The sequence below is a fragment of the Primulina huaijiensis genome, chromosome 4 (genome assembly GCF_012295235.1).
Source record: "Primulina huaijiensis isolate GDHJ02 chromosome 4, ASM1229523v2, whole genome shotgun sequence".
In the NCBI taxonomy this organism is placed as follows: Eukaryota; Viridiplantae; Streptophyta; class Magnoliopsida; order Lamiales; family Gesneriaceae; genus Primulina; species Primulina huaijiensis.
The window spans coordinates 10813428-10823948 of NC_133309.1; positions in this window are offsets into that span (position 1 = coordinate 10813428).

Genomic DNA, 10521 nt, shown 5'->3' on the forward strand with positions numbered 1-10521 from the left:
GTGCAAGAGATGTATGTGTGTACAAAGGCCAAGTGTGTGTGTATACACGTGCATGCGAGTGTGAGTTAATGGGTTAGTGGGAATTAATGGGTTTAAATAATAATTAACTTACTAATTAAGACTACTAACCAACTATTAACTTTACTAAAAATCCCATAATTTGGAATAAAATACTCAGGTGAAGAACTTTGAAACTTTAAAATCTTAAAGATGACCTAATAATTAAATTAGGCTTTAAAGTGCTTAAAACTTCATAAATCATTTAAAATATCAAATTCTTGACTAGAAAAAAATACCACATTTTACAAATCGCCCAAATCGTCACCAGGCTCTTTTCCCTGATCCCGCATCGAATAATCGCTTGAAATATAAAACTCAAGAAAACATTTTAACGCGCATCACATAAACTTGTAAAAATTCAAAATAATACAATTTCATAAATCATGCGTCGCTAAAAATCATTTCAAAATTAAAAAAATACGTAACAATTTAAATAAATGCATGGGTTTTATATGTACTGATTTTGGGCTCTACAAATCTATTATGGTTAGCGTACAGTACTGTCCCTTCATCTCATATATCTCGACCGATTCGACTACTATTGGTATATCGAGAGCTGTTAAAGAATCGATACTATGTGTCATGTCGTAGTTGCATCAATGGTGTAATCTAAGAAACCCCTTTCTTAATTACCACAAATACTCTGATCTGAGATTTCAAACTACCAACACATGAGATCACATAGGATATCAATACCCAAAAGTAAGCGGTGAATCTCCGACTACAATGTATCGACTCCTATATGTTTCGACAGAACACCCAACCTTGCCACCTGATGACCCCATGGGAGTCGGTAAACAAGTCAAAGTGCAATGCTAGCATATAGAGTCTCAATGTTGTCCCAGGTCATAAAGACTAATGGTGTACAACCATAAACTAGGACGTTTTCACTCGATAAGTGAGAACCACTTGGAAAGTCTTTTACGGAGGGTTGTTCAGTGCACTCTACAAGGGGCATCTATCTGCATGCTCGGACATTACAATGTCCCCTACCAATGAAACATGGTACTCACATCGCAGATACTCGTCTCAAACTCGAGCTGCATTTATCCTTCTTAGCGGCGGCTGAATCGACTAGGAACTGTTTAGAATATACAGTATTGCAAATATGAGTTCCATGATACTCATCATATGAGCATATCATATTCTTTCTACTATTTGTGTATTCAAGAACTTTATCTATGCAATTAGCATGAGTATACAGATAAAGATGTGCCAAAACAATAATTTCAAATATAATTAAAATAAAGATTGTTTATACATAGAGTTTCAACATGAACTCTCGGTCAACACTTGGCTCGACGGGCACCTACTCTAACAACCTAATCATGGATGCCCCTTAAGAACTTAATAACTCATGTTTTGGAAAAAAACCAAGCTTTCAAATTCATGTTGATGCACAAACACGAAAATAATATGAGTGCATCTTGTTTTTCCAGGCAAATCATGATCATACAAATTCTAGAGTGTGATAGATGAGAGAAGGGAAGAATATGGCGTGCCTTTGCGTTTCTAACGCCTGAACTATTGCTGACGAATCAAAGAAAGACGACGAACAACCTAGGCTTTGAAAAACCCTCGCAAATTTCGATGCTTTCCCATGCCTTTGGTGTGTGTGTGCCATGTATTTTGAGAGACGAAAGAGTTTGAGTGATTAAGGGGTGTGGGGCGAGTGTTGTGGTTTGGTTATGGGAGGGTTTTGTATTTTAAATAGTAAATAACATACTAATGGTAGCTTAGGCCCATTAACTAGGTTATTTAGGTCCATTAAGCCTATTAGTGTTTAATAAAATTATTTTGTTTAAGAAAGTTAGTGAATTTATTAGCCGGGTTGTGAAAACATTCGTATTTTAGTTGAAAATCCAACACCGATAAAAATTACGTTCCGACGTATAAAATCACCTCAAAACTCTTTATTTTCAAAAATAAGAAAAAGCATCAACCACATTTTAAATAACTAAAAATAATTATTAAATAAAAAAATTTTCCATTTTTTTCAACCCCCGGTCTTCGTTACTCGATCGCAACTCGAATAACCCTTAAAAATATATTTTATTGCATTTAAGTAGAAAAACTATTAAAACATCATATAAACATATCACATAATCAATTTAGCAATTAAAATCAATTAATTAACTATTTTCCATATTCTCTAGATTTGCATGAAGTTGGATTACGTCATCTTAATTTTGGACCTTACAATTTCTCCCCCCTTAAATAAAATTCCGTCCTCGAAATTAGAACTTAACGAATAGCTTCGGATAGCGACTCCTCAAGTCCCTCTCGGTTTCCCAAGTAGCTTCTTCCTCCGAGTGATTCAGCCACTTGACATTGACCATTGGAATGACTTTGTTTCGGAGTTTTCTTTCTTGCCTTCCCAAGATTTGGACAGGTCTTTCTTCATAAGTCATATATGGAGTTAATTGTGGAGGTTCATGATTTAGAACATGTGATGGGTTCAACATGTAATTTCGCAGCATCGAGATATGAAACACATTGTGTACTCCAGAAAGCATCGGTGGCAATGTCACTCTATAGTCTAGTGTTCCAGTCCTTTCAAAAATCTCAAATGGCCCTACCAATCTTGGACTAAGTTTTTCCTTCTTGTCAAATCGCATAACACCCTTCATAGGTGGTATTTTCACGAATACGTGGTCTTTCACTGCAAACTCTAAGTCCCTTCGTCTATTGTCAGCATAACTCTTCTGTCGACTTTGTGCAGTCTTCATTCTATCTCGAATTTTTACTACTAGCTCGGCAGTCTCTTCTATCAAATCCGAACCAATCTATCTTCTTTCACCAACCTCGTCCCAATGAATAGGAGATCTACATTTCCTTCCATAAAGTGCCTCAAAAGGAGCCATCCCAATTGACGATTGATAGCTATTATTGTAGGTGAACTCCACTAGAGATAATTTCGGTTCCCAACTTCTTTGAAAACCGATCACACAAGCTCGCAGTAGATCTTCTAAAATTTGAATAACTCTTTTGGACTGACCATCGGTTTGAGGATGGAAGGCTGTACTGAATAATAACTTGGTCCACATCGCTACATGCAGACTCTTCTAGAAAGATGACATGAATCTCGGGTTTCTATCAGAAACAATAGATACAAGAATCCCATACAGACGAACTATCTCTCGAATATATAACTCCGAGTACTGTGTCATGGTGAATTTTGTCTTAATAGGTAGAAAATGTGCAGATTTCTTAAGACGATCCACTATCACCCATATTGCATTAAACCCTTTAATAGTACTCGGCAATCCCACAACGAAGTTCATAGTGATATTTTCCCATTTTCACTCGGGAATAGGGCGCGTCTTAAGCATTCCCGCTGGCGTCTGATGCTCTTCTTTTACTTGTTGACATGTCAAACACTCGGATACAAATCCCATGATATCTCTCTTCATGCCTGACCACCAATATAACAACTGCAAATCTTTGTACATTTTCGTGCTTCCCGGATGAATGGAATTTGGTGTGTCATGAGCTTCCTTCATAATGAGCTCCCTCAAGGAGTCATCACTAGGAACCCATAAACGATCTTGATAACGAATTATACCATCCACCTCAGAATATAACTTCCGACCCTTGGCTTCTTCTCTCAATGTCAACTTTTGCAATTGCTCATCAGTAGACTGTCCCTCACGGATCGTATCCCTCAAAGTCGACTGAACTGTCAAGTTGGCAAAATTAGGAGCCTCGCCCCTAGCATATACTGTAAGCTCAAACCGCTGTATCTCAGACTGCAACGGTTTTTTAAGTGATAATTGAGTGATAACTGCTGCCTTTCGACTCAATGCGTCTGCCACAATGTTAGCTTTTCTTGGATGATAGCTAATCACACAGTCGTAGTCTTTCACTAATTCGAGCCATCGTCGCTGTCTCATATTCAACTTCTTTTGGGTGAAGAATTATTTCAAACTTTTATTGTCGGTGAAAATTTTACACTTCTCCCCATACAAGTAGTGTCTCCAAATCTTCAATGCAAAAACTACCGCTGCAAGCTCAAGATCATGAGTTGGATAGTTTTTCTCGTGAAATTTCAACTGCCTCGACACATAGGCTATAACTCGGTCGTTTTGCATCTGGACTGCGCTTAAATCAAGTTTAGAATTGTCGGTGTATAGAACATACTCTCCTCGCCCCAATGGCATAGATAACACTGGCTCTGTAATCAAGGCTTGCTTCAACTTATCAAAACTGTCTTGGCACTCGGATCCCCATACAAACTTTGCATTCTTCTTTGTCAAGGCGGTCATGGGTACCGCAATAGATGAGAATCCCTGAATAAACTTGCGGTAATAGCCAGTTAGTCCCAAAAAACTTATGATCTCGATTACACTCTTTGGTATTGGCAATTCTTTCACTGCCTCAACTTTACTTCGATCAACTTCCACTCCATCACTAGAAATGATGTAGCCTAAGAATGCTACTCTATCAAGCCAAAACTCGCACTAGCTGAATTTTGCATATAACTTTCTATCTTGCAGTACGTGCAGTGCTGTTCTCAAATGTCGACTATGCTCCTCCAAGAGTAGATCAAAATATCATCGATGAAGACTATAATAAATTTATCCAGATACGGCTGAAATACGCGATTCATGAGATCCATGAAGATCACTGGTGAATTGGTCAATCTATATAGAATGACCATAAACTCATAGTTCCCATATCTAGTCCGAAACGCTATCTTGTGAACATCAGACTCTTTCACTTTCAACTGATGGTATCCAGAACGAAGATCAATATTCGAAAATATCGATGCTCCTTGCAATTGATCAAATAAGTCTTTAGTTCTTGACAGATGATACTTATTCATGATAGTGACTCTATTCGGCTCTCGATAATCGATACAGAGTTGTATACTACCATCTTTCTTCTTTACAAATAATACCGGTGCGCTCCACGGAGAGTAACTAGAGCGAATAAAACCCTTGTCTAGCAATTCTTGGATTTGGTCGTTTAATTATTTTATTTCATCGGGTGCTAGACGATAAGGTGCTTTAGAAATAGGTACGGTGCCCGCCATTAACTCAATAGAAAATTCCACCTCACGATCGGGTGGAATTCCAGAGACGTCCTCGGGAAAGACACTAGGAAAGTCTCTGACAATATCAACACCCTCCAATTTCTGACTGATAGGAGCATGTGCGGTAGTGACACATGCTAGAAAAGCTTGGCATCCTCGTCTCATAAGTTTCCTCGCACAGAGACAAGATATAATGTGCTGCATTTGCTTATTCCTCGCCGCATCAAAGACAAAAGATTTCCCATTAGGCGGTGGAATAGACACTGATCTCTGACGAAAGTCAATCGAAGCACCATTCGCTGATGTAAAATTCAGGCATATAGAGTAACAATAAGATCTGCCCAAACCACATCTTTAAATAATCAAAGCTCCAGATTATTCACAATTTTAGCCGTGATCATTTGGTCACCGGAAGGAATAGAAACCTTGAATCCCACTCCCATATCCTCAGGAATAATATTCAGTCGGTTAACGAAAGTCTCGAATATGAAAGAGGTGTAGCTCCCGAATCTAGCAGTGCATAGGTCGCTATACATAGAATGAATATCCTCCGTGGGGGCGAAAACGTTTTAGATTATTTGTATTGAAGCTTAAGGAAATTGTACCATTAATTTCTCAAAAATTTCAGAAGATGATTGATTAAATCCTAATGTTCCTAGGAAAATTCCTTGTTTCCCCTTTATAATTTTTGATTAGTTACAATTTGACCCTTCAATTCTTCGAAATTTGCATTTTATTCCCTAGAAATTTTTGAATATTACAATTTGACCCTTAAATTTTCGTAATTTTCAATTTTGGTCCCTCAATTTTCGAAAATTACACTTTTGGTCCTTATCTTATGGGTAATAGCATTTAGGTCCCTGAACTTTTCGAAAATTCCAATTTGGTCCTTGATCTTTTGGAATTACAATTTAGCCCCTATTTTGGTTAATTGCATTTCAGTCTTTATATTTTAGAAATTTCACATTTTGTCCTTAAATTTTCTAGAATTATCATTTTTGCCCCAAGAATTTCGGAAATTGCATTTCAGACCCTCAAAATTTCGAAAATTCTTATTATGCCCTTGATTTTGATTTTTCTCAATTTTTTGGCCATAAAACTTTTATTTGAAATTATTACATTCTTCACATAAATTAAGACACAATAATCAATACCAATTTCTATGGTTTCTAAGATCATCCTTTAATTCTATCTAAGGTAGAGCATACAACCTAATTCCCACTAGGTTTACCTTAATCCAAAATCAATTCTAATAACCAATTTAACATTTCATGCAATGAAAGCAATATAAACACGTTAAACACCTAGATTACCTGAGATAAGGGTCGTGTCTGCCTTTTTTTCAGCCTCCTCGGCATGCATAACATAAGCTCGCCCCACAGTAGGAGCTCTCTTCTTTAGGCAATCAGCAGCCTTGTGCCCTTCTTCCTTGAATATGAAGCACTTAGTAGTTTCCCACACGCATTGTCCTTAATGTTGGCGATTGCACTTTTTGCACGGTGGTCCCTCTGCAGGTTTCGGTGCTCCAGGTGGTGGTGGCTTTGGTGGTCCTGGCTTCTTGAATTGACCTTGGGTTTTGGTGGCCCTTGAGGTATAGGAGGTCCCGTGTACGGCTTCTTATTCGGCTGCGAATTATTTTGGTGTTGCTGTCTATTGCGCTGCATCTCAAAATCGATTTTGTTCAAAGATTGCTCAGTTTGAAATGCATAAGTGCTAGCAGTAGCATAATCCAAGGGACGCATCATCATCACATTATGTCGTATGGAAGGTCGTAGACCATCCATGAAGTGTCTAAGCTTCTCCGCAGCATCCCTCGCAATAAGGGATACAAAGTGGCAACCCCGATCGAATTTCCTCACAAATTCAGCGACAGAGGTGTCTCCCTTACGGAGAGTCATAAATTACCTCTTCAATCACCCTCGCACATTCGAAGTAAAATACTTCTCATAGAAGATCTCCGTGAATCGAGCCCATGCAAGTGTAGCAAAATTAATACCATGCTCAGATCCTTCCCACAATAAAGATGCATCATCCCTAAACATATAAGTATCACACCTCACACGATCAGCGTCTCCCACATTCAGGAAGCGAAAATGCATCTCAAGTGCTTGAATCCATGCCTCCGCAGCAAACGGGTCTGCGGTGCCAGAAAATTCCTTCGGCCCTAGCCTCCGGAACTGATCATAAACATCATGATGTGGCCTAGATGCTTGCTGTAGCTGCTGCTCGAAAAAACGAGCCATCCCCTCAAATGCATGAGTAGCAGCATCCCCATTCGGAGGCTGGGGTGCATCATCATGACGATCCTCAGTAATATCTGCCTGCCTATCAGCAATAGGTGTGCGTCTAGGAGGCATTATATCTGAACGTTTTTTCCAAATTCTAACGTAACCAACATGCATTTAAATCTAAGTTTTCTAATTATGCATCATATCCTAATTCATTTTAGCAATTTTTAACATATATTTTCATAAAGCTATTAAACATGTGATATAAACATATAATTCACGTAATCATGAAGGCAACAACTTAAAAATCGTATGAAGCATGTAATTTTACAAATTTGATGATTGACGACTGAGCTTCCTTGCACTGATGGTGGTACAACCCTTTAAAGGAACATTGCTCTGATACCAACTGAAACGTGCACTACTTGTTTTGCTTTAAAAGTACTAGAATTTTTTTTTTTTTTTACAATTTAGCCGATTGTAATATATACTTTAAAAATACCTTGCACAATTTTAAAAATAAACAATCAACTAAGAAATAGTTTAAATCGTAAAATCGTCATACGTCTCAAATCCTAACTTAGCAAAATTGCTAAAACTAACAACCTCTCAAAAACCACTCAAAATCATAATAAATGTCGTAAAAATATCTTTAATCATAACATAAACATAAACTTAAGTACGGAAAGATAAGTGCTGGTTCTCGGGTGATAGGTGTGGTTTTTATGTGTTTTATTGCATTAGTTTTGTGTGTGTTTGCATTGTGCATGCATACATTTCATTTACATTTTGTTCGTTTTAGAGTAAGCATGTTCATGTGATCATTCCTCATTTGTGCGTGATGAATTTTCAGGTAAAATGACCGGAAAACTAAAATTGGAGCAAAATGTGCATGCTAAGAAGACTGAGGGCAGAAAGGCTGGCGCTCGAGCGGTAATATTCTATCGCCCGAGCGCGAGATGTGATTGCTAATGTGAATTTCCAGAAAGTGTTGTGCTCACGCGGCAATATTCTACCGCCCGGGCGCGAGAAGTGCCTTCCAAAGAGTTGACATACAGATGACTCGGTGCTCGGGCGGTGAAATCTTACCACCCTAGCATGAGTGCCGCATTGCCCAAGTAGGATTATAGAGGGCGTGGTGCTCGAGCAGTAATATTCTACGGCCCGAGCGCCACCTAATTTTGGAAAGATAGTTTGGCCGATTTCTTGCCTTATTTCTGGATAAGGATAATATATAAGGGGGATATTAGACGATTTTTGGACTTATTTAGAGATTATTCAGCAGCCACCACAAGCATTGGAGAGGATTTTTGCACTGGGATTGAAGGGTTCGAGATTTCCGGGCATCGTTCTTCGCAGATTTCATCACTTCTAGTATTTCGAGTTTATTTTCTCTTATTTAAATGTTGTTTTGCTTATTTCAATCATGACATCTTGTAGCTAATTTACATTATTTGTTGGGATTTAAGGGGATCCTACCCCGAAATTGATTTAGTTAAATCATATTTCAATTGTTGGATTATTCTTGATCATGCTACTGTTTTTAATATAATTAATAAAGTGTAGCTAATTTTAATAATAGTCTTATATTGCGAGTTAGTTCGAGAGAATAGCATGTGATAGGAACGAGTAGCATAATTCGTAGATCTACAATTCACATGTTGATTGAGGTATCGATATTGAGATTGAACTTGAGTTTTATATTGTCCATGGTGTATTGAGAATGAATATGTGTCTACATAGTAGAATAAGATGTGTTGGTCAAGTAGTGTAATGAAAGTTGGTACGAAACTGCAGAAAATGAGATGAAAATATGGTAGTTCTTATGGGTTTTAGCATAATGATTTAAATATTGATCCAAATTGTGTGAGATTAAAACCATTAAAAAGATAACATATAAAGCTACAACTTTCATGTTTCGGATTTTGTCCAAATCATTGTGGAACACAAGCCAAAAGTGCCCCGAAGTGTGTCGTGTGTATTGTCATTCCTTCACTAACACATGTTAGGAGAATAAGCACAACTTTTTACTCAGACCTCCAATTGACATTAAACCAATTTGAGATTCAAGCCAAGACACAGAGCTACAACTTTCATGTTTACCACTTTTTCAAATTATGAAGGGAGAAGACATTTTTGGAGCGATCTTTGATGAAGCAGTGCGCAGAGACAAAACATGTGGCGCCCGAGCTATAAGATTTTACCGCCCGAGTGCCACCTTGCATAGGAAAAGATAAGTTTCGACTTCCTTGAGCTTCTTTACCATTCCCCATTTCATTTGTAGCAAGGAACACGAGAAAAATCAAGAATTCTTCCTTCCAAAAGCTCCTTTGAGGTTAGAAGTTAGTTCTCCGTTACAAGACCATCCTAGGGGAGTTTTCATCTATTTTGATTTCTATACATGTAGAGGACAATAAATGCATGGCTTTCACATAGTATAGACATAATGACTAAGTTATTGAAATGTTTGACAGCATAGGAACGAGAAACATCGTCTCAAACCAGTGTTTTAACTCTTGGACTGTAAGTTGGCATGTTCTTGAAGTAATACATGAGTAATATTATGATTTCAAATGCTTGCCATTGGTTATTGCTATATGTACATTGTTAGTATGTTTATTGATGAAAACATAGCACCATATTCCATTGTTATGTATTACATATGAAAGGAACTCATGAATATTGAAGATAGGTGCTATGTCATGAACATGAAAAGAAAATAACTGATTTTTACATGATGTAGAGCTTGTTGACATCATGGGTGGTTTTCAGTCCACCAAACCTATTGGCCAATATATGTTCATGGGGCGTGGGGTTGCCAAAGGGTCTCCCTGACGTCCAAAACAGTAGTAGCTATATAATAAAGCAAGCACAGTAGTACAGGTCAACTAATGACGCTCAAGTACAAAAAGGAACATGAATATATGCTATGGTATGACATGGTTTAAAGATTCATTGTTGATCACGACTTGATATGTTTGTTTTTTCTACACATATTGCTACGTATAAATGCCAACTTATTGAGTTTTATAAACTCACGTAGCTCATGTATTACAGGATCAGGTAATGAAGATACATAAGATGTCGGTTCGCCAATGGATGCTTGTGACATGCCTTACCTCGACAAGAACCTGGACGTCTTATTTTATTGCTTTCGCATATGTACTATAACTTTTATGTCAGGGTTTGAAACAAGTT